Raw genomic sequence first — 24,499 nt, 5'->3', positions numbered from 1 at the left:
GATGCCAGCAACTGCTGGAGAAGCAAGATGTAAGATAACAAGCCACAAGCCTTGTGGTAAAATATAGAATAATAGAAATGGGTTAATTTAAGTTGTAAGAGCTAGTTAATAACAAGCCTGAGGTAATAGGTCTAACAGTTTGTAATTAATATTTGTAATTAATTTTAAGCCCCAGAGTGATTATTTGGGAACTGATGGGCATGAGAGAACCCTCCAGTTATAGGTCTTCTATATTTGTAGCCCAATATAGTATTGCTATTAAATATATCTATTGTGGCTTTCAGAAAATTAAAATAAATCTGCATGTGTGGTTTGCATTGTATTTCTGCTGGATGCACAGGTTCTAAACTTCACAGTGGAAATGGAGAAAAGCCTAGGAGTACTGAGACAGAAGGTGGATTTGTAGACCTCACATACTGTTTTACGTAGGGCTTCTATTGCTGTGAAGAGACACCATGACCATGGCAACTCTTGTAAAGAAAACATTTAATTAGGTTGGTTTACTTACAATTTCAGAGGTTCAGTCCGTTATCATTGTGGCACAGAGCATAGCAGTGTGCAAGCCGATATGGTGCTGGAGAAGTAGCTAAGGGTCCTGCATCTTGCAGGCAACAGGAAGTTGACTTAGACACTGGGCAGTATCCTGAGCATAGGAAACCTCAGAGCCCACACCCACAGTGATACACTTCCTTCAACCAGGCCATACCCACTCCAACAAAGCCACACTCCTAAGAGTGCCACTCCCTATGCGATTATGGGGGCCAATTGCATTCAAACTACCCCACATATCAACTGGGTCCATGGGGAGAAGCAAGAAGAAGGAATAAAAACTCTCAGTTCTCACTTGAGCGTCTCAATGAATGCAGATAGCAGTGCAGAAACCTTGGGGTAAGAAAGGCTTTGTTCTGCTTGTTAGATGAGAGAAGAGTCAGTATATTTAATGGAAGTAAAAGGTATCAGACAGAGGAACTCTGACTGTGCTAAATGTTCCTCGCAGAGAAGGAAGGTGTAGATACCTTGTAAGAAAAGAGGAGGACAGGTTCTGGGCAAAGGTTGTTAGAGACAATGGAATCCAATTGTATGAAAATGATTTTATTTAACAAAAGAGGGAGGGAGGAGAGAGAAAGGAAAGGAGAGAGAGAGATAGAAAGATACAGAGAGACAGAATGGGAGAGGTGTTAATGATGAGGGAAGCTGATTTATAAATTTTTAGCCATTCAATAAATGTTAGTTTCTTTTAACAGCTTCCATAGAAATCAATAAGTGATTTCATATTAGAATCATATTCTACTCCGCTCCCCACAAACACATAGAGATGGGTCTGTCTTTCTCTCAACACACACACAAACACACATCTCCCTACAAACAAACATGAGTCCAGGTTTTAAGACAAAAACATTCCTGATGATTTAGGAGAATTTTATCAAGTTTTATGTTTTCTTTCCTTGTTGCAGATTGAGAAAAGGTGGTCTTGCATTCCATTAACAAAGGAACTCCAGAAGTGTGCTAAAATAATAGCTCTAAAGGTTAAAGGCGGCAATGCCCATGTCGAAGCAGCATTTTTAATAGTGGATTTTGATGCTGAAGACTGCTGAATTAGGAGTCAGAAGACCTGGTTTCCAATCAGATTGCACAGTTTTCATTTGTGGTTTGGGAGACAAGATGCTTTCCTTTGCTGAATTTCCACCTTCCTGTTGCTAAAAAATGGTGGTGGTTTTTACAGTTCATAAAATGAAACAGGTCCTTGTGAAGATTCAGTAGAAAAATGTGTCAGAAAGTCGTTTGCAGTCTGTGATATGCGCATGGAGCTTGCTATACGACTGGGGCTATTGCCTTCCCTCCAGTGAAGATATTTTACTTTTGTTTTGACACAAGGTTTTACACTGTGGCCCAGATTGGCTTTGAACTAGCTGCAATCCTCCTGCCTCACCCTTCAGAGTACTGGGATTAAAACTGTAAATCACCACACCTGGTTTAGTAAACACTTCTATTTTTTTTTTAAATCATGACTGCTATTGTATTGATAAAATTCACTTTTAGGGTTAAAAATGAAATTATAGAACTATGATTTTAAAAAATTTATTATTTATTTATGTATGGGTGTTTTGTATGCATACATATTTGTGCATCTTATACATGCCTGGTGAATGCAGAAGCCAGAAGAAGGTCTTGAATTCCCTGGAACTGGAATTACAAATGGTTGTGAACCAACTTGTGGGTGCTGGGAATCAAACCAGCAGAATAGCAACCAGTGCTCTTTACCACTGAGACATTTCTCAAGCCTTAAGAGTGATGATTTTTGATTGTGGCCATTTGCTTATTGGTTATTCTTGAGTTTTGTAGGGTTTCTGTAAGATTCTTTAAGATTTTTTTTTTCGGTGTGTATGATTGAACCCTCAGCTAGTGCTTGGTAGCTAAAGGTCTATCACTAAGCTATATTCCCCCAACTCTATTTTTTTTTCTTAAAAGCAGGCCTCATCCCCTCAACTTTATCTGACATGATCTTCTAACACAGCTACCTGGACCCAATACCTCCTCTCCTCCAGACCCTTTCTCAAGAGCTTGTATGATGTGGGATTCCCCTGTGTATGTTGTGAATACCATTCGTTAATAAAGAAACTGACTTGGCCTGATAGGGTAGAACAGCCCTAGGCGGGGAAAACTAAACTGAATTTTGGGAAAAAGAAGGGTGGAATCAGAGAAAAGCCATGTAGCCCCACCAGAGACGCCGGAACTTTACCCGGTAAGCCACAGCCTCGTAGCGATACACAAATTAATAGAAATGGGTTAAATTAATATGTAAGAGTTTGCTAATGAGAAGCTAGAGCTAATGCCCTGAGAAGTGATTCAATTAGTACAGTTTCTGTGTGGTTATTTTGAGACTAAGTAGCCAGAAACTAACTAGCAGCCTCCCTAAAACACTTGTGTTTATCTATGCATAGAGACATAGGCCTGTAACCCCAACTCTTGAAGTAGAGGCAGGAGGATCAAGAGTTCAAAGTCAGATGTGGCTACATGAGACCCTGTCTCAAAAAGGAGGTATGTGGGGGTGGTGTGGGGATGTTATAGAGTACTTGCCTGCCATGGGGTTGTGTTCAATCCCCAGAAACACCAAAATAAATAGATATTAATTTGAGAGAAATCTACAGGTCATACAATTCACCCCCTTGAAGTACACACAGTGATAGTTTTAGCTGTATTTAGAAAGTCATGAAAATATCGGCTTTATATCTAGGCCTGCTGAGCTGAGGATGCTCTGTGACTGGGATGTCAAGAATCCCCTACATTTTCTTCAAGAATGAAGCTAGAAGCGACAAATCATTGCATGCCACCACCTCCTCTGCATTCATAGCACTAGTAGCCTTCTGCTCCATCGGTGTCCTCTGCTTTAGGACAAGGCTAGGATACTAAGAGACAACACCAATGGCACAGCATGGAATTTTTCGCTTCCTGCAAGCTGGACAAGCCTTGGCCTTGACTGTCTACTCTGTGAATCAGAAGATGTCCAGGAGGGGGAATGAATCATGATTTGGCTAGTCGGGAAAGTCCTCAGCTCCTCCATGAGCCTATTTCTAATTCAAATGTCTTCCTCTGTTTTAAGAATGCAGGATCAATGCCGCTTCCTAATATCTTTGGTCAGAGCTGATTGACATTTCAGTTTGTCAGCTTCCAGAACTCCACTGTTGACTCAGTTCTATCTCTGTTTAATTAGAGGGGAAGGACTGTTAAACAGAAACAGTTAATTGTGCTCCTAAAGGTAAGTGTGGCAGGACGATGGAAGCTTTGGAGAATCACAACTGTTTAGGCTGGTAGCGTAGATGCTTTGAAAAATCCATTTCTTACTCTGTGGGGAGAGAGAAATGTTCTAAAGAGAGCTTTACTGGGGGATCTAGGCAATGCTCTTTTCCAGTTTTCACTGTAAGGGTTTCTGATTTTGTGGTATAGTAACTATTTCTTTTTCTTTATTTTTAAATATCAAACCAGCAAAACAATAGTGGTAGATTCCTCATTATGGCCTCACCCCCAAATGCACTCTTCTTTCTCTAAATTGCCTTGGTATTTATCTCAGACACAGAGAATTAACTAATACACAGCCCTTGACTTACATCCATACCCTACAACGCCATGGAACTAGAGTTAGAGGGAGAAGGGGCTAAAGAAATTTGTGAACATTGACTTCAATTGTGGATGCTGTCTTTTGAAATCGGGGCATTGTGGGGGTTAAGGGTCCAACCCTCTCCCTGTTCATCTTGAACTTGATGGTCAAGAAGTGAACTTTGAGTCAGGGGCTAATATCTGTATTCATATACCAAAAGAAAGCTGACTGTGTAAGTTCATGTGGCACATTGTACCAGGATGTGGATGAATCAACAGACAGATTAGAAAGGAGTCTTCAATCACCCAATATAATGGCACCAATATATTAGACTTGGAAGAAGAAAAGGCCTGGGTAGAGCAATGGTTTGCTATAGACAGACATTGTGTTTCACTTTCTTTCTTTTCCTTCTCCTGTTCCTCCTTCTCTTCTTCAAAGAAAGGTTTTTTTTGTTTTTAAATTTTTATATTTATGGAGCCTAAGTTAACTTTGAACATTCTATTCTCTTGCTTCTGCTTCCTGAGTGCTGGAATTGTAGCTGTGTGTGAGCGTACTCACACCACTTCCTATAAACCCTTGAAGAGGATTAGATCAATCCTTTCTTTTTACAGATAAGGAAAAAAAATAGAGACCAAAGCTAGTAGAATTTAACTAGACCTTTTTTTTCCCTCCTCAGTATAGTTGGTTACACATTTAAAAGAAGTTGTCTTTAATAAAATTTACTTCTAAATTAAATACTGTGTTCAGGGTAAGACTCCAAAGGCATGATGAAGAAATCCTTAGCCTCTGTTATTAGCCCAAACATTATATTTTAAAAAATCATGACATTACGTGAAAGCAGAGGGCAGGCTATATTTTAAAATTGGTTATTTTCCATGCCATTAAAATCAAAGCAGCCCACAGGTAATGTTCAAGGTTGGTTGTTTTCCTCTGCTGTGCACACAACTGTCATTTTAGTCTGAGGCTCAGTTCAGACTCTCTATGGATGCTTTCCAGACTCCAAAGAGCTGTATCTGGGGACATCACTCAAGGAATTGGTAGCATTTCTCCATATTCATCGCCTCTTGTTTTGAAGCTCCTGACGCCTCAGCAGTACCGTCAGGTATGACCTGGCGTGTCCCGAGTGCCAGGAAACACCTTGTCATCGCACTCTTGGCAGTTTTTGGTTGCCCATCAGCCACGTCACAAACAGCACTCAGTTTTCCCAGTCAGTCTTTCCAGGGACCCGATTCACCTCTTTCTGTTTGGGTTTCCATGCTGACATTTAGAAAAACAACAGTCACTCAACTCATAGAGCCTTTTCTCTATGCGCTGTACTAATTTTAATATTGACTTTCTCTTAAAAGCTCCAAAACATTTTAAGGATCCCCCCCCTTTTTTTGCAAGATTAAGCTTCCAAGCTTGTATTTTTAAAGTACTTCCAAATTTTTTTCTTAACATATGTTGCACGAAGTCTGTCCTATTAACAGAACTAAATCCTCTTCCAAATAGTATAAAAATCCAAAGATTTAGCCTTTCAGATAGCATTTCTAGGCTGCACAATTGCTTTGAGCTTTGTGTGCAGTTCCGACCATCTTGATTAGGTTGGGTTCTCCCATGTCTCTTGTCTAGAGTCATCAAAGATTCTGAGTACAAATCCATTTCGGAAACACTCAGTTTGCTGTCTATCTTGGTAAGGACACTATTCATTGTGCCCATGAGGACAGAAAAAGATGTTTAAGAAATGAACGCAGCAATGTATCACTTGATTCTAACATTTTTTTTTTAAAGTAGTTCTCCTTTACATCCCCCTCCCTCTCAGGAAACTCTAAAATCACAGGATTTGATAAATATGTGTAGCAAATTAAGGATTTTCGAGAAGTGTTATGTGTGTGTGATTAAGCACTTTGATGCCGGAACCACAATGCTTTGGCTTGGAGCTGAGCTTTGCCACTTCCTTCTTCGGCAACCTTGAGAAGGTCATTATTCTCTCCATGCCTCAGTTTCTAAAGCGGAATGGCAAAATAGAAGTGGAGATAAATATCAAGTATATGCAAATCTATTTGGACATGCCTACTGCACAGAAAGTAATAAGTATAAGCAATTTCTATATAACTGCAAATACCAAGGCTAACGCTACCACAGGACACTGCAAACAAGGGTTTCCCAGGACATAGGCTATTTGGGGGGAATTCGAGATAAGTTGCATACATTTTTATTCAGTGCCTTGAGGTTTTATCTCACTGTTTATTTTATTAGAATTGTTATGAACTGTTAGAGTTTTTATTTTCTGCCCTGGATTTCAATTGCCTCATAAAGAAACAAGGTTACAGCAGGAAGTACTTAAGGCCCTTCTGTGGCTGTTACTTGTGGTTTTATATGGATTTGGCAACCATTTCGTGATAGGTGTAGGAACCCAATGAGATCTTTTTGAATGGTTTTGACGGATCTGGGCCTTTGAGATGCTGGGATGCTGCTGTAAGAAATGTTCTAGAAACTCCTGAGCCACCTCTAGGATAAAGTGTGGGAGAGGGCAGGAGGGCAGTGCCGTCTCCTCGGAGGGCCCTTCATAAACTCCAGCCAGATCTTTTACAGACTTTTGACAAGGCTTGAAGCTGAAACAAATATTCAAGAACTCATCTACGGTGATGAGTTCTTGATTTACTTCACTGTGGGTAGGTTCAGGAGCTCAGTTCAGGCTGGGCGTGGTGGCACACAACTATAATCCCAGCAGATTGGTAGCTAATGAAGGAGAACATTAATCTGAGATCATTGATCCTGTATCAAAACCCAAAAAATTTCAGTTTTGCTAGAAATGAGCCAGATAATATGAGAAATATGATGATCTAAAAATTTCATTGTCTTACTTAGTACCAAGACTTCCTTGGGCTGTATAGAACCCTGAATTCCTTATGTTCTAAACCAAATATAGTGATGGTTTGCTGTGTCACATTGTTGTCTAGCTCTTCCACGTAGGTAAATCTCACTGTCCTAAGCAGGCATCGGGACTGGGATGTTTTTTGTATCCTTTAGCTTTTTCACAGCATGCACTGTGGATTCAACCCTACTACAGCTTCACAAAGGGATCTCAGTGCTTACTTCTATCTCATAGCATGTTATCACATACACTCTTGACAAGCCCATTCCTCAGTTAATCTGCATGCATGGCATGGCAATAGATCTCCCTAAGGATGGTATCCTGTATGTGTTCAATTATAATCCTCACCAAAGGTCAGCTATCTGCTCTGGGAGGCCCAAGAGTATGCAATTCTAGGAGTTAGGCTATTGTAACTCCTTTCTGAAATGTGCTACCAGTATAACTTGGTTCGCCACACTCAGCTTAACACACACACACACACACACAGACACACGCACACACACATGCATGCACACACACAGCTATTGTAACTCCTTTTTGAAATGTGGTACCAGTATAACTTGGTTTGCCACACTCAGTTTAAAACACACACACACATGCACACACACACATGCATGCACACACGCAGCTATTGTAACTCCTTTCTGAAATGTGGAACCAATATAACTTGTTCGCCACACTTGGCAACACACACACACACACACACACACACACACACACACACACACACACATGCAAATTCACATACCGGATGAAACAGACTAAGAGGATTACAAGGGAAGAGAGCCGAGGCTTTTTGGTACTGCACATGTCTTTGAAATTTGCATTTTCTCTTAGTCTTTTCAAGCAGAATAAGATAGGTTGTAGCCATTTTTTTTTTTCTGAGACAGGGTTTCTCTGTAACTTTGAAGCCTGTCCTGGAACTAGCTCTTGTAGATCTGCTTGCTTCTGCCTCCTGAGTACTGGGATTAAAAGCATGTGCCACTACTGCCTGGCTAGGTTGCAGCTTTTAAATAGCAGAAATGTGTTTCTTATAAGTTTGGAGTTGAGAAGTCCAGTACCAAAGCTCCAGCAAATTTGTCATCTGAGGAAGTTTTCTTTCATGGTATGTAAAAGGCAGCTTCTTGCTGGGTCCTCAGATGGAAGAGGAAATTGTTTCCAGGTCTTACTTTTTACATGTGAATAATCCAACTCATGAGGGTGCTATCTTTATGATTTAATCAGTCCCCATGGTTCTCATCCTACCTAATGCTATGACCTTTTAATATACAGCTCCTCATGTTATGATGACCCAACCATAATTATTTTGTTGATACTTCATAACTGTAATATTATTACTTTTATGAATTATAATGTAGATATCTGATATATGACCCACCCAAAAGGGTCTTGACTCTCAGTTTGAGAACAACTGCCTCCTCATGCCATCATACTGAGAGGTAGGTTATCAGCATTTGAATTGGATATCATAGAATATTAGCACAAATATTGAGGACACAGCATATTCATAAAGGATACAAAACAATGCTAAAACTACAAACATTAGCTAAACTATTTACAAAGTTGTGAGCTGCCTGGAAGAGTAGCTGTTCTCCTGTTCTTTCCTCTTCCAAGAAGTTGCATGCAGCAACAACATGGTCATTTTTATTGCTAAGAAATGTGAGTTATGAGTTTCCACATCTTTAAAGCTCATATTGATTACCTGAGTCATTTTTTTAATTGGGAAAGACTAATAAAGCATCTAGTGGTAGATATTATCTGTCAGCTAAGAAAAATGAATGTTTATGTGCTAATTATGCTTAAAATACAAGTATAAATAACTTTGCCACAAGCATGTAAAGCAGTATACTGAAAATCAGAGATGATGTCTTGGTATAATTCCACTTTTTCTCCTTTGTTCTCTTTCCCCTGATTCCTTTCCTTCCTCCTCTCCACTTCCCTTTTCTTTGTTTCTTAGATCTATATTTTTCTAGTCTTAAAACTTGACTAAGTCTGGGCAAAGTGGCACATGCCTGTGACCCCAAAGAATAAAGCAGAAAGATGTGCATCCCCTGATATTCCGAGCTACACATTAAGCTATACCAGCAGTTGTAAGAGTAGAAAGAAAGAAAACCTACACAAATATTTCTCCCATAATGCTCAAAAACATTTAGTAGTGTGAACCTCAACTTAAAATAGATTATAAACATATATAATTTTATGGATAACATTAATATGTATACAATAGATCCAATAAATACATTAACTTTCAACATTGATTATTCTTTCTAGCAAGATAAGATTTTAATTCCCTTCTAGCTTTCTATGTACTTCAGGCTTCGATAGACATATTTTTATATTTCTAAATATTAAGCAAACATCATTTCCATTAAAAGCAACATCGTTGGCTTATTTAAATTTAATATAAACCATTTTATGACAGGCAGTAAGGCTGATGAAAGGGCTGCTATGTGGGGAGACAAAAATAAGAATATATAAAATTTAGTCTATGGAAGGACTTGAGATAATTTCCAGAACTTTAACTTTCCTCCTTCCCATTTCATGGTAGCCTTTTGGATTTGGTGGTCTAGCATCTCCAGCTTCAGGCAGGGATGGGCTCTGATGTGTCCAATGAGGCCATATTATCCTTTCACATCCGTATTGCTTCAGGAAACCACTCAATGCATTCTTGGCTGTATTCACTGGCTCAGAAGCTGGCCAGTCTCCTTAGGGCTGTAATTTCGCTCCTTCCAAGGCTGAAAGAACATCATATTTTCTTACGGTATTTCTTGTTGCGTTCATGAAACATTTGCGGGTGGAAGTATTAACTGTGAAACATGCTGATTTAGCACACAACCGTGGAGGTTCAAGAGCATAGCTCCCACATAAACTAGATTCTGGCACAGAGAGCCTTGTGAAAGACAGTGTGTTGATGGCAGGGTTATGGGGTGGCAGGTTGGAGAAAGATCACATGGCAAGACTGAGGGTAGAGGAAGAGAAGGCTAAATCTGCTCTTTATTACAACAATCCTCTTGCACAACTAACTACAGTCCCAGGAAGGCTATTGCTGTTTCTTCCAAAGGGCGATGCCCTCGGGGACCTACTGACACCCCACTTGACCTATCTTGTAGAGTGTTCACATCATTCCTCCAAATTCAGACTGAGGATCGTTCTTCCAACATGAACCTTTGAGAGACAGACTCATGGCCCAACCCAGCGCTTACTGTACAGAAGGCTTGACTTGGAAACTGTCCAGAAAACCATCTAGAAACAAAACTTGAGCATAGGAAAACAGAGTCACAGTTGAGCTCAAACAGAGCTGTTACCTATCACAAGATGTAATGTTTCCCTGGCTGAAACATGGGGTTGCTATTGCTAACTAGGTAAGAGGAGTTAAGGCTTGTTGCTAAGGAAGAGAGAGAACAGTTTCTTCAAAAAACAGTGGTTTTTGTTTCTTATTTTTAACTTTTAAATTTATTTTACATACCAACCACAGTTTTCCCTCTCTTCTCTCCTCCGTTCCCTCCCCCCACCTCCTTTCTACCCCCTTCCTACTCCACTGCCCCCAAAAAGGGTAGGGCTCCCATGGGGATTCAACGAAGCCTGGCATATTAAGTTGAAGCAGGACCAAGCTCCCCCCCCCCCCCGCCCCCTGCATCAATACTGAGCAAGGTATTCCTCCATAGGGAATGGGCTCCAAAAGGTCGGCTCATGCACCATGGACAGTTCCTAATCCCACTGCTAGGGACCCCACAAACAAACTAAGCTACACAACTGTCACCCACATGCAGATGGCCTAGATCGGCCCCATGCAGGCTCCCTAGCTATTGGTCTAGAGTCCAGAGTCCTTGAGCTCCCACGAGCTCAGACCAACTGTCTCTGTGGGTTTCCGCTTCATGATCTTGACCTCCTTGCTCATATAATCCCTCCCCCCCCCCATCAATCATGCTCCTGGCGGCAGCTGAGCTCTAGAAATTCACACCAGAAGTGTTCATCTTGGAAGGAGGGAGAAGTCACAGAAAGGGTCAATTGTCAAAAGCATTTTTAGTGCCCCACCCAGGTCACATTGTCATCACTGTGAGAGTCCCATAGAAATCAGTGGATCTATTTTTAGAATGTAGCCTATTTCTAGGCCCCAAACAGGATAGCAAATTCTCACAAATTTGCTCTTGTAAGTTGAGTTATAAATGATTTTTCACCCTAGCTTTCAGAGTCTCTGAAGTCTGAGGTCCCCTGGGCCATTCTGAAGATAAAACCACAGCAAAACTGGACAACTGTGGGCAGCAGAGAAAAGAAATACCCCTGTTCCCCAATACCACCCCTTGGGTGTGTGTGTAAGTAACAACCATTAGTGAAGGAAGAGATCAGCGATTCAAAAAAGAACAAGGAGGAACGTATGGAAGGTCACAGAGAGAGGAAAGGGAAGGGAGAGATGAAATTATTTTTATAATCCCAAAATAGAAAACAACTTTTAAAAGGGAAAGAAGAAGGGATGAATATCACTAGATAGTTGTCAGAACAGAGAACCAGAAGACACATCGTGCTGATCTGTGTGGGTGTGGAGCCTGTAGTGCACAGAGAAAAATACTAGACGACTATAAAAATGTTCTGATGAAAGAATGCAAAGGGGACCTGCAGCCACAGAAGCGAACCCTGTGTCTCCCGGGACAGACCATCTCCAGTGTGACATCTTATCAGAATTACCTGGGGTGCTTTCGAAAAACAATAGTTGCAGAGTTTTTATGTATTACTGGAATAAAATATGACTTTAATTTTTACTTGTTAATGAGTTATCCCAGTGCCAAACCCCAGCAGGCATTCCCTGGGAACCTGCTGGTCACTTTAGCCAAGGATCAGAAGACCTACACCCCTCTCTTCTTGCCTCCAAACCTAGTCTCACCCCCAGTTTTGTAGCAGACAGTAGCATGAATAATACAAACCCAGAGGCAGAGAGCGGGATTCAAGGTACAGATAAAAAAATGCAAAGCAGCCAAGTCACTAGAAAGTTGTTTGGTTTCTTTTTGTTTGTTTGTTTTGTTTTGTTTGAGACAGGGTTTCTCTATAGCTTTGGAGCCTGTCCTGGAACTAACTCTTATAGACCAGGCTGGCCTCGAACTCACAGAGCTCTGCCTGCCTCTACTTCCCGAGTGCTGGGATTAAAGGTGTGTGCCACCACCGCCTGGCTCACCAGAGAGTTCTTACCTATACTAAGGCTCAAACAAATAGACTATCCTGTCCTCAGCAGACTACAATGCTCTCCGTATCACTCCTGTCTCCACCTCTCTAGTGCTGGGATTAAAGGCGTGTGACTCCCGAGTGCTGGGAGAACCTTTGGGTGAGTTCTATTTCTCTTTTCAGACAAATTCAACCTCGTGTAGCCCAGGGTGGCATTGAGTTCTGGGATTAAAGGTGTGTGCCACCACTGCCTGGCTCTAGTGGCTTAGATCTGCTCTTTTATCTTCAGGCAAGCTTTATATATTAAAACACAAATAAAATACAACTACAGCAGACCACCTGATGCAGCCCTCCCATCTCCAGTGAACCAAACAGAATTCCCTTCCAAACTTCCCTCCCCTCACTCATCACTTTAGCCCCACCTCCAAAACCAGCAGGCCTTTCCTGAGAACCCAAAGCCCCCCTGGTTAGGGAAGCAGGCAGACTAACTGCACTTACTCACCTCTCCCTCCTCTCCAATTCTAGTTCCCCAACATCAACCCAACTCTGTATCAGTTCACCTGCTGAGGCCCTCAATTCCTCTCCATGGGATCACCAAGATTTCCTCCAACCCTCCTCCATAGTCATCCTGTTATCCCAACCTCCAGAGCTCTCAGGCAGTAACCGGAAGTTGGCAAAGCCTGACAGTGAAGCAAGTAGGCCAGCTAAGCAGGTAAGTGAGCTTCAGATCTTCTCTCTCCTCTCCTCCATATCCAAGGTCTCAATCTTATCCAAAGCTCTGTGGCAGACTATCTGCTGCGGTTTCCCCCCACTCTCTGCTCCTTCCCTAGAGGACCTCTTCCTACGTAGAACCCCAATAGCACAGACAATAAGAGTAACAATTAATAAATGGGACCTCCTGAAACTGAGAAGCTTCTGTAAAGCAAAGGACACTGTCATTAAGACAAAAAGGCAACCTACTGACTGGGAGAAGATCTTCACCAACAGAGTTTCTTTGAGAAAAATCTTAAGACTGAGAAGCCCTTATACAAGTTAACCAAAGGGAAGAGAGAGAATATCCAAATGAGTAAAGTTAGAAATGAAGAGGAAGGCATAGCAGACACTGAGAAAACCCAGAGATCACAAGGACCTGCTTTAAAAACCTGTACTCCACCAAAGAAATGGATAATTTACATGATACATATCACGTACCAAAGTTAAAGCAAGATCAGGTACGCAATTTAAACAGATCCATCTAGTGAAATAGAAGCAGCCATTAACAGTCACCCAAGCATAACTGACACACGTGACACTACTTTGGTGACCAAGAACCAGAGACGAGATTGCCCATGGCCATTGAGTAAAGCCAAATACTCCTGTTCTCTAGCAATGACCCCTAAGGACAATCTGCTGTGTTCACCCATCAGTGCCTTGCTCGCCGTCAGAGCAGCTTCTTCCTGCGGTAGATGGGAGCAAATACAGAGACCCGCAACCAGACATTATGCACAGAGTGAGAGACCTTGGAACACTCAGCCCTAAAAAAGATGTCTCCATCCAATCACTCAGGACTCAGGACTCCTTGAGGAAGAGGAGACAAAAAGAGTGTAAGAGCCAGAGGGGATGGTGCACACCCAGAAAACCAGGCCCTCTAAGTCAACAGAATCGATGCACATATGAACTCACATATACTGAGGCAGCACATACAAGGTTCATCTGGGTCTGTACCAGATGCGGTCCTAGAGCTGAAAAGAGAAGAGGACAGATGACCCCGTCCATAAAACAGAAGCTATATCCAGTTGAAAACCACTTGTAAATAAAAATTTGATTTGCTCCAAAAGAGTCTCTCACCGAGGTGACAAACTATTCTTAAGGGTGGGCTGCATGCCCAGCAATAGATAGACAACAGAAAATGAAGTTATGGCATCTTCAGAGGTTCCTTGTCTTGTAATATTGTCAGATTTTTTTAAAAAAAATTTATCATATTTTTATTTATATATTTTCTCTCTTTTTACCCTACAAAGCCTTTGCATATAAATTATGGCTTTCAGTTTTGTGTTTTCACGGGATGTCTGAGCATACGGACAAATGGGCCCCTGTGTCTGTATATGCCTACATTTATTTCTTGGACTCTTTTCCATCTGTTTGTTTGTTTTGTTCTATTAGTCTTTGCTTTGTCTGATATTACTTTATTTTATTTTTATCCCTCAGAAGCCTGTTAGTTTCATAAAAAGAAACAGAAAGGGGATGGGCGGGTCCAGATGGGAAGGGAGGTGGAGAGGAACTGGGTGGAGTAGACGGAGGGAAAATTGTAACCAGGATATATTATATGAGAAAAAGAAGATACGTTCTCCAAAAGAGAAAATAAAAACCAACTAAATATCACATATGTAGGAACAAACTAAATTGCTAACTGATATTAATTGATTAAACACCCACTAAATGTTTATTCTGTGTTTTGTAAAAGTTTAAAAGAGCAGAAAAAATTGAAGTAAATACTTTTTTAAATTAATTAATTAACTGTTTGTTTGTTTGGGGGCAACATGCATGCTACTAAATCAAAGAACAGAAGACAACTCGCTGGGGTCAGGTTCTCTTCTTCCACCATTTGGGTCCTAACTGGATCGTCAGACTTCATGGCAAATGAAACCTTTACCCCAAAAGCCGTCTCACCTGTTCCAGAATACAGCCTTTGATGCAGCTGGCCTGGTGCTCATACGTCAGGGATCTTTCTGATGTCTCCAGGAAAATGTTCCTGTAAGGAGATCAATAGTGCCTTCCGGAAAAGGGCTATCTTTTCTTCTAAGACTGAGACCATCTATTTTTTTTTTATTATAACACTCTTCCTTTGGTGAAATCGTGTTAAAGCACAGTAAAGTTTATTATTTATGTTCATTGGCAAAAATGCGGCTAGATTTGTGACTGTCCAACTTACCACCACACTAGTTTTCTGACTTTAATAAGAGTAATAGAGACGAATATGGTGACACCCCCCCCCACCCCCCGCTAATCCTGAGCCTGGGAGGTAGAGGCAGGAGGATTTGGAGTTGAAGAACATCCTTGACTACGTGGTGAGAGATCTGTCTGGGCAATCTGAAATCTTGTCTCAAGATAAAAATAAGAACAAGAGGCCCCACCCCTTCCCATGAGAACACTGGCTCTGAAGGCAGGGGCCTGGGAGAACTGGCTCTGCCCCTTGCCTGATGGGGTGGCCCCTCAGTGGCCTGGGACTGACCAGCTCAGCAATCACACAGGTTCACATCCAGGGCCTTGGGTTAGCCCACCCTAACAGCTACCTCATCTCTATCCTGCTGGAGCGCATGAAGGGACTGGTTCTGTGGCATGATGTCTAAGTTATCCATGACTCCGCAGCCTCGGGATGTTCGAGAGGAGTTGTGGTGAGGGTTCGGTGAGGATGATGAGCCGAAAACCAGGAGCCTTGGAACAGACCAGTGACTCATGGCAATGAACATTCGCAAGTAAAGCTGATTGAAGAAAAGATATACTGTGTGACTCTTCACGGCTCGACACCATGGTTCCCAGTGCCATCAGGATGAATGAAGAGGTATTGAAGAAGCAGGGAAGTGGGAGGAGTGATGAGGTCTGTTGTTGTTGTTGTTGTTTGGTTGTTTGGTTGCCTGGTTTGGTTTTAATTTTCACTTTTTAAAAAAAAATTATTTGGACGCTGCAGGAACATGAAGGGTGGATATGGGGGACTGGTAAATGAGAGAAACAGGAGTACATGATGTGAAATTCCCAAAGAATCAGTAAAAAATTGTGTAAATGAATAAATACATAAATACATAAATGCAAGAAAGATGAGAATAATTAAATCTAGTTTTTTTTAAAGATGAGATGAAATACCACAGTAAATCCGAGATATAAAAATATATATTATGGGCTGGAGAGATGGCTCAGAGGTTAAGATAACAGACTGCTCTTCCAAAGGTCCTGAGTTCAATTCCCAGCAACCACATGGTCCCCAACCATCTGCAATGAGATCTGGTTTCCTCTTCTGACCTGGAGGTGTACATGTAGACAAAACACTGTACACATAACAAATAATAAAGAAAACATTAAAAAAAAGAATATATATTATAAGAAATACACAACTGATGGAAGCAGAATTCCCCATCATATTTGTGGCCTAGAAAGAGACTTCCTTCTAAAAGTAGATCTACAGATTTCTATGGGACTCTCACAGCGATGATAACGTGGCCGGGTGGGCCACTAAAAGTGCTTTTGACAATTGACGCTTTCTGTGACTTCTCCCTCCTTCCAAGATGAACACTTCTGGTGTGAATTTCTAGAGCTCAGCTGCTGCCCACTGTCGCTTTTGCTCTTCTCTCTAGTTCTTTCTCTTCCCCCCCCCCTCTCCCCTTCCTTTGTACTTTGGCAGTCTGCCACTGACATTTTTGTCTTGGCACCTGTTCTCCAACTTCTCAAGGAGAGCAGATCTGATTGTGTTGTTTGTCGTTACCAAACAAGGCTCGTTCGTGTTGGGTAGGTGTTGGCTCAGGTGCCAGTGACTTGGCTTGGATGTTGGTCGCTTGGCTTAGTTGCCAACCATCAATGTGGACAGACTGGTTTGACTTCAAGCACTCGGCTCAGGAGAAGCATAGCTCCTAAATCTTCTGAGACTCCATAAGTCATTGAGTTAGATGAAGTTTATTGAAGAGCTAAAGACAAAAATCTCTGAACAAGAGATGAGGGGGGGGGGGTCTCACAAGCAGTGACTGCCTATCTTTTTCCATTTTCTGATACAGTTGATGGCTTAAAATGCCTAGATTTCCTTTTTACCTCCTTTCCTCTCTCCTTCCCGCCTTCCTTCTCTTCCTCTATTTCTTTCTTCCTTTCTCCCCACTTACTTATACAATGAAAGCTCAAAAGGATATTCTGTTGCTTCTTTAATAAAAACATTGGGGAAAAGAAAAAAACCAGAACCACCAGAACTTGACGCCCCACTTCCACATGGCTTTTGTGGCATGACTGCTGTTAGCCTCACAGTCTATTCTCACTGCTCTGGCTGTGATGATGCCGAGCTGTAACTGTTTACCATTCTCTGGTTGGTCCCCACACTTGCAGAACCATCTCTCTGCCTGTTCACTTTCCAAGGTATATTAATTGGCCACCTTCAAGTTGTGTTAAGACTCAACGTGAAACTTTTCTTCATGAAAGCTCTTGAATGTGTTTGGTAAGTGTCTTAGGGTTTCTATTGCTGTGATGAAACACCATGACCAAAAAGTAAGTTGGGATGGAAAGGGTTTATTTGGCTTACACTTCCCCATTGCTGTTCATCGCCAAAGGAAGTCAGGACAGGAACTCAAGCAGGGCAGTAGCCTGGAGGCAGGAGCTGATGCAGAAACCATGGAGGAGTGCAGCTTACTGACTGGCTCAGTTGGCTTTCTTACAAAACCCAGGATCACCAGTCCAGGGGATGGCACCACCCATCATGGTTTGGGCCCTCCGTCATTGATCATTAGTTGAGAAAATGCCTTACAGATGGATCTCATGGAGGCATTTCCTCAACTGAGGCTCCTTCCTCTCTAATGACACAAACTGTGTCAAGTTGACCCGCAATGCCAGCTGTTACACTAACCTACTATATTGTATTTTATTTTTGACTTGTTCAATAGTTCTCTCTCTCCCTCTTGTGCGTCCTCTTTTTAAGATAGGGTTTTCCTGTCCATCACATACATATTGGCCTGAGGCTCACTCTGTAGCTCAGGCTGGGATTAAACTATGTAGTCCAAACTGGCTGATCCTCTTCACTTTCCCACTGTGAGTAGTGGGATTATGGGCCTGCCCCTCCACGCCTGCTTCAACATCTCCTTTTGTAGTCTTCCAAATGGACCCCCAATTTGCCTAGAACTTGAACAAGGCAATTCTCTCTGACTCTTGGGGAAGCCAATTTTAGCAGCTGGCCTAGGAACTCTCCTAGGCAGATTGTAGCCCGTGGGACACAATGAGAAGTCTGTCTGTTGGAGAGTTCTTAACCAGAGGACATCACACAAAAACAAAATCCTTAGTGCAGTTCAAGTCCTGATTCCTGTGCTTGGATACTACCTTTCTGCAAGAACAAGGGATGCAGATCACTGCAATGTTGCTACTATCATTTGTCTGATGCGGAAGCCGGTCGGGTTGCATATGTCAGCACTGTCATTATTGATTCTCTGCCTGAATCTCAGTTCATGAAAGCCACTATTGGCCATTTTTTTTCCCTTGACTGCAGTGGAAACCATTCCTAACCATTACCTCTTTTCTGTGAACAAATTCAGCCACCACAGAGCTCCTGTCATCTGCTGGGGATCAGGGCTGCCAGTGAGAAAAAAGCGTCTTCACTCTTAAGCACTGCCACATTAGTGGTAGCAGGAAAGCATCTATAATTGAGTATATTTGGACACACGCTTGCTATGCCAATAAAAATAAGGCAGCTACCCTGGCACAAAGATCTAATGCTGTCATTGAGTGATAGAGATTAGGAGAAGCCCATACTGACCAGGCAAATTGTCTTTGCAGTATACTGTCTCCCTGGAAAACAGAAAAGAAAACTTCTTTCAGTTCAGAAGAAATAAAAATAAGTTCTGGTCTAATGATCTTCATAGTCTCCCAATAAGACAACCAAACTGCACATTATGAGAGCCAAAAATCATCCATCATCAGCTATGTATGTTTCTTGGTCTATATTATTTCTGTCCCAGACACTGGAAGCCTGGACTTATCCCAGAGAAGAGAACTGTCATCCTGTCACATGACTGCATTTGGCAAGTCTTACCAAGAAAGTTTGGCAGATCCTAAGAACAGGACTAACATATGTTTTATATATGTGTGGGTAGGTGTATATATAGCCATCCATCTACATACATATATGTATACTTATTTATTTATAAGCCTAAGTTAAAGTTAGAAAAATTAATTTTGCATATGGATAAGTCCCACAGATTAGCACTGCTTTGGAAGGGATTAGTAGAAGCTTAAAAGCTATCATTTTGATTCTTTAAAAGTAAAAATGCCAGTGTAAAAGTTAAAAGTAGACTATCATGCTAATAGCTTTTATCTTTAGGTTATTGCTCATTTTTAGTTAGCAACGATTCATTCATTCATGCAACAAGTGTTTATCAAACACCAGCTAAAAAGCTGCACAATTCACAGAGACCTCTGCCCTGAAGAACCCTATGATCTGTAGTATACAGGGAATGGAATCTGCCATTCATGTAATCATTCAAAGATTGTCATTTATGTGGACAGAGAAGATTCTTCTGTGAAGACATTTAAGCTGAGCCCCAAGAGACCATATGAAGAGTATTATAAGGTGGAATAAAGCATCTTTCTTCTCTGTCTCTGTCTCTGTCTCTGTCTCTGTCTCTGTCTCTCTCTCTTCTTCTTCTTCTTTTGGTTTTTCGAGACAAGGTTTTTCTGTGTAATAGCCTTAGCTGTCCTAGAACTAGTAGATCAGGCTGGTCTTAAACTTACAGAGATCCTGCCTATGCCTCCCAGGTGTTGGGTTGGGATTAAAGGCATGTGCCACCACTGCTCAGCTCAAGCGTCCTTTTGCAACTCTTGTTACTATCACTAACAATTATGCTTATGGGTGGCGTGGTGGTGCGTTCCTAATATCCAGAACTCAGGAAACAGAAGGAAGGGAGATTTTGAGTTCAAGGCCAGTCTAAGCTATATATAAAAGCCCTGCCCCCAAATAGAAAATTAAACCCAGGGCAGATGACTGTTTTAATAATCAATGCATGCGTGGCTCTATCTATTACATGTGAATGTATGAGTGTGTGAATACACTCAGGAAGGAATTAAAAGTGGTTTATGATGTGGAGGATGATTGAGAAGAGAAATGGTGCTTCAGTACTGAGGGGGGGGGGGGAGAGACAAGTGAGAAGCCAAACCGTTGAAAAGGACGGCATGAATGGAACTCAGTTTTCAACTGTTGATAGCAGCGGAAGCACTTGTTCTGTAATATAAGGCAGGCAGGGGAAGGCGGGTGGGTGGTTTTATGTTGGGAGGCGATGGAGTTCTTGTTAAACCCATTTTCTCAATGTTTCTGAAATAAGGTGGTACACGGAGAGTATGACACTCAAGGAGCTTCTGAGATTTAAGGAGTGATATGAAGTGATCGCTTTGGAGATGTGGGGCGCCGAAGTGCTACGGGAGGAGACACTGCTCTTGATGACGCCTTTGAGAGTCACAGACTGGATTTAAAATGGCATTAGTAAGTGCCATCCTTACATCCTCCTCACTGTGAGGTTGTCTTGGGACCTCCCAGTTTAATCAGGGGAAGGAAGGTAGCAGAGGTCAGAGCAAAGGATGCTATTACAAGTAGGCTTAAATATCAAACACCCACTGCTTAGAGGAGAAGGAAGGAAGGACCCATGGCAGGCAGGATAATAAAAATGCAGCCATAAGCTCAACAGTTCAGAAAGTTAGAAATTTTTGATTGAAATTTACTACTATTGTTATTTTGCACTGTGTCTCTGATCTGTGTGAGTGCCTGTGCATACACACACCCCACACTGTAAGTGTGGAAGGTCATAGTGTAGCATGTAGGGCCGGCTTGCTAGGGTTTCTGTCCCGCCCAGTACCCCACAACCGGCAACTCCCAAGGAAAATCATACACAGGACTCCATAAGATTATAAACTGATTGGCCCATTAGCTCTGGCTTTCTTGTTAACTCTTATAGCTTATATGAACCCATTATTCTCATTTATGTTAGCCATATGGCTTGGTAGCTTTTTCAGCTGGGCAGGTTACATGCTGCCTCTTCAGTGGTCTGTGCAGGAGTGGTAGAGGGAGCTTCCTGCTTTCCAGAATATGCCTGTTCTCATCGGCCCACCTCTACTTCCTGTCTGGTTGACCCACCTATACTTCCTGCCTGGCCAATCAGCGTTTTATTAAAATACATGATTGACAGAATACAGACAATTCTCCCACACCATTTCTCTCTTATTTTTTTTTAAACAAAGGAAAATACCCATAGTCCATTTATTAGGAATGTGGGCGTAGTAGTTCAGGCTACTTCCTGCTGGTTGGGGACGCTGATAATCTTAAGGGAACCTAAAGAAAATTTAGAGTTATAATCAAGTTCTGACTGAAGTATCCTGTTGAGTCTTGATCATCTCAGGCAGCAGTCTTGAACCTGTTCTGGATGTAGAACTCTGTCATCTGGGCCATCTGTTTCTACCAGAGATTTTTCAGGTGGCCTTCCTTCATCAAAGGTGATTTTTCTTAACTCTGAATAAATCCACAGCCTCTCATTTTCTGTGGAAACAAAAGCAAAATCTCTTCTCCAAAGTAACATACCTTTTGACTTCAGTTTTGAAGCCAAGGTATTTTCAAAATACCTATCTTGGGTTAGTTCAGCAGCATTTATAAACAAATGTCTTTTGGCGACTGTTGCTCCTTCCTCAGCATTCAGACAATTAAAAGAGAGCATAATAATATACAGTATCAAGATTCTCTGTATATTTTCCATCTTTATGCGGCTTTATTTTAACCTCTATTTCTTTTATTTTTACTTTTACTTTTTGAGACAGGTTCTCTGTATATTTTTGTCCTGGAATAACTCTGTAGACCAGGCTGTCCTTGAACTCACAGAGGTCTGTCTGTCTCTGGCTCCCCAGTGCTGGGATTAAAGGTGTGTGCTACCACACCTTGAACTCACAGAGATCTGTCTGTCTCTGCCTCGCAGGCAGTGGGATTACAGGTGTGTACCACCATACCCAACTACTCTCTTTATTTTTTTACTTTTAAGAACTTTAACCTGTAGCCTGCATATATTTCTAACATACTGTAAAAACATTTAGAGGTTTTCTTTGTCTTTGAATCTCTCTTTACTGTATATCTCTTTTTTTCTGACCACATGAGCCTTTAATATTCTAAGGAATATGGGTAGGATTAAAGCCGTGGCTTTGGCGGTTGAATCCAGCCCATTCCTTAGCTTTCCAGCCTCGTGGCAAAGGTACCAGCAAGCTGTGTTCACTGCAACAACTCTATGGCGTTTCAAGGTTCTTGCCAGCAAGCAAGCTGCATCATTCTGCTCACAGACCACACTCAGTCGAACTGCCTGCCTGAAAGAGTCCAAGATTGCCCTGGCAAGACTGCCCAGAAAGCCGGCATTTTAAAACAGCACAGCTTTTTTTCCTGCTACAGCTGAAAACCGAAAAGCATGCATTCAGCTTTTCATCAACACCATTTAAGTGTTTCATGGCAAGACCTCTTAATGAACTGCAGGGTTTTGCCGCTAAAGCTGAGTCAGGAAGCCTCTCTTAGATGAGAGCACTTGCTTGCCTCTAGCCAGCAGAGCAGACCCGAGAAATTGCTGCTACCAAGAAAATATGCTTTATTCTTTCCCAAGCTTTCTCAGGCTTTCTGTGGATTCAGTTATCCACGTTGGGCGCCATTTGTAACACGAGGGGCAGGCTTGTTGGGGTTTCTGTTCCGCCCAGTACCCCACAGCCGGCAACTCCCAAGGAAAATCATACACAGGACTTCATAAGATTATAAACTGATTGGCCCATTAGCTCTGGCTTTCTTATTAACTCTTATAGCTTATATTAACCCATTATTCTCATCTATGTTAGCCATATGGCTTGGTAGCTTTTTCAGCTGGGCAGGTTACATGCTGCCTCTTCAGTGGTCTGTGCAGGAGTGGTAGAGGGAGCTTCCTGCTTTCCAGAATATGCCTGTTCTCATCGGCCCACCTCTACTTCCTGTCAGGTTGACCCACCTATACTTCCTGCCTGGCCAATCAGTGTTTTATTAAAATACATGATTGACAGAATACAGACAATTCTCCCACACCATCATAGGACAACTTTTAGGAGTAGTTTCTCTTTCTGTCCTTGTCTTTTTTTTTCTTTATTTGGTTTTTTTTTTTATCTGTTTGTTTGTTCATTTTGTTTTTGTTTTTGGAGAAAGGGTTTCCCATTGTTGCTTTGTCTGTCCTGAAAATCACTCTGGTCTCGAACTCACAGAGAGCTGCATGCCTCTGCCTCTGAGTGTTGACATTAAAGGTGTGTGCTCCCTGCCACCCGGCTCTTCACCCTTCTTTTGAGGCAGGGTCTCTCTTACTTCTGTTGCTAGCTGACCACAGGTCTTCCAGGAGATTGTGCTGTCTCTATCTCCCGTCTCCCTGTAGTAGTACTGGCATTATAGAAGCATATCATCACATCTGGCTTTTAATTTTTATTTTTCATGCATGCCTACAATGCTTCCTTATTGTTCACTCCACTCTCCCAGCCTCCCTCAGGACTGCCAACAGTCACCCTTCCAAACTCAGGTTCTTCATTTAGAACTGTTTTCGTTATTTCTTTCTTGTTTTAGTCTATTTAGCTTTTTAGGTGGCTTCCGACATCAAACTCTGGTTGTCAGGATTGTATAGCAAGTGCTTTTGCCCGCAAAACCCTCCCCCAGGTTCCTTTTTGAAAAGTTTTTAACGAAGTCAAGACGTTACTTGTGTACTGGGTTAGGAGACACTAGGCAGAGAACTGCATGCTTGAATTAGGGATTTTAGAGATGACTAAAGGTCAAGAGTATGACGATAGGAGCCTGGCTGCTTTGTTCTAATGTAAAAATGAGAGTGAATGGCATTCAGTGTGTTATCCCTGTGGGCACTGAAATCAGCAAGGAAGCCAGTGAAGAGTGACATAGTGAAAACGATGCGGGGAGGGGGGATGGCGGGTGGGTATGTGTATGTGCTGAAATGATCAGAGAATGTGAAACAGTTCACTAGACACGGAGGAAGCAGCAAACCCTGTTCTCATAAACCTCCATGGAGCTGGTTTGCGAGGATGCAACGAGCAGGCTTTGTCCAGGAACCAGAGAACGTGTGGGGCCTGCAGTTGCACAGGCGGCAGACACACACTACCCTCCTTTGCCTCTGGATGTGGCAGGGATGGTTTCAACAGACCCAGCTAGATTTAGCCTCGAGTAAGAAAGCAAAGGAGCCATTCCAAGCTTGTGGCAAGGATGCAGACAGGTTTGCTGCTGACTACTTTCCCTATAGATGGCAGAAACAGAAGTAGAGGTCAGAGGCAGGGGAAGAACAGAATGGGGAAGGTGAATAGCCGGTGACCAGGTGGAAGGACAGAAAATTTCTACAGTAACCCAGAGATAGAGATTTTAAGCTTGACAGTCCTGGGGCTCTCTTTTTGAAAGACTCAATCCTACCATTTAGTGTGAAAGCAATATGCAAAAAAAATGGATACATTATACTACAGTGAAATTTTACTTACAAAGGCAAGTACTGGACATGCCATGGGCAATAGACCGAACCTGAAATAGAGTTTGTGCTCCTGGTGATGGGTGAGATAAGGAGTAAAATTTTGGGTTCAAATGTGAGTGTTGGGCTGGAGAGATGGCTCAGAGGTTAGGAACAGTGACTGTCTTCCAGAGAACCTGCGTTCAGGTA

Source organism: Myodes glareolus, chromosome 21, assembly GCF_982192425.1.
Source record: "Myodes glareolus chromosome 21, mMyoGla1.1, whole genome shotgun sequence".
In the NCBI taxonomy this organism is placed as follows: domain Eukaryota; kingdom Metazoa; phylum Chordata; class Mammalia; order Rodentia; family Cricetidae; genus Myodes; species Myodes glareolus.
This window is presented reverse-complemented; position numbering follows the sequence as displayed.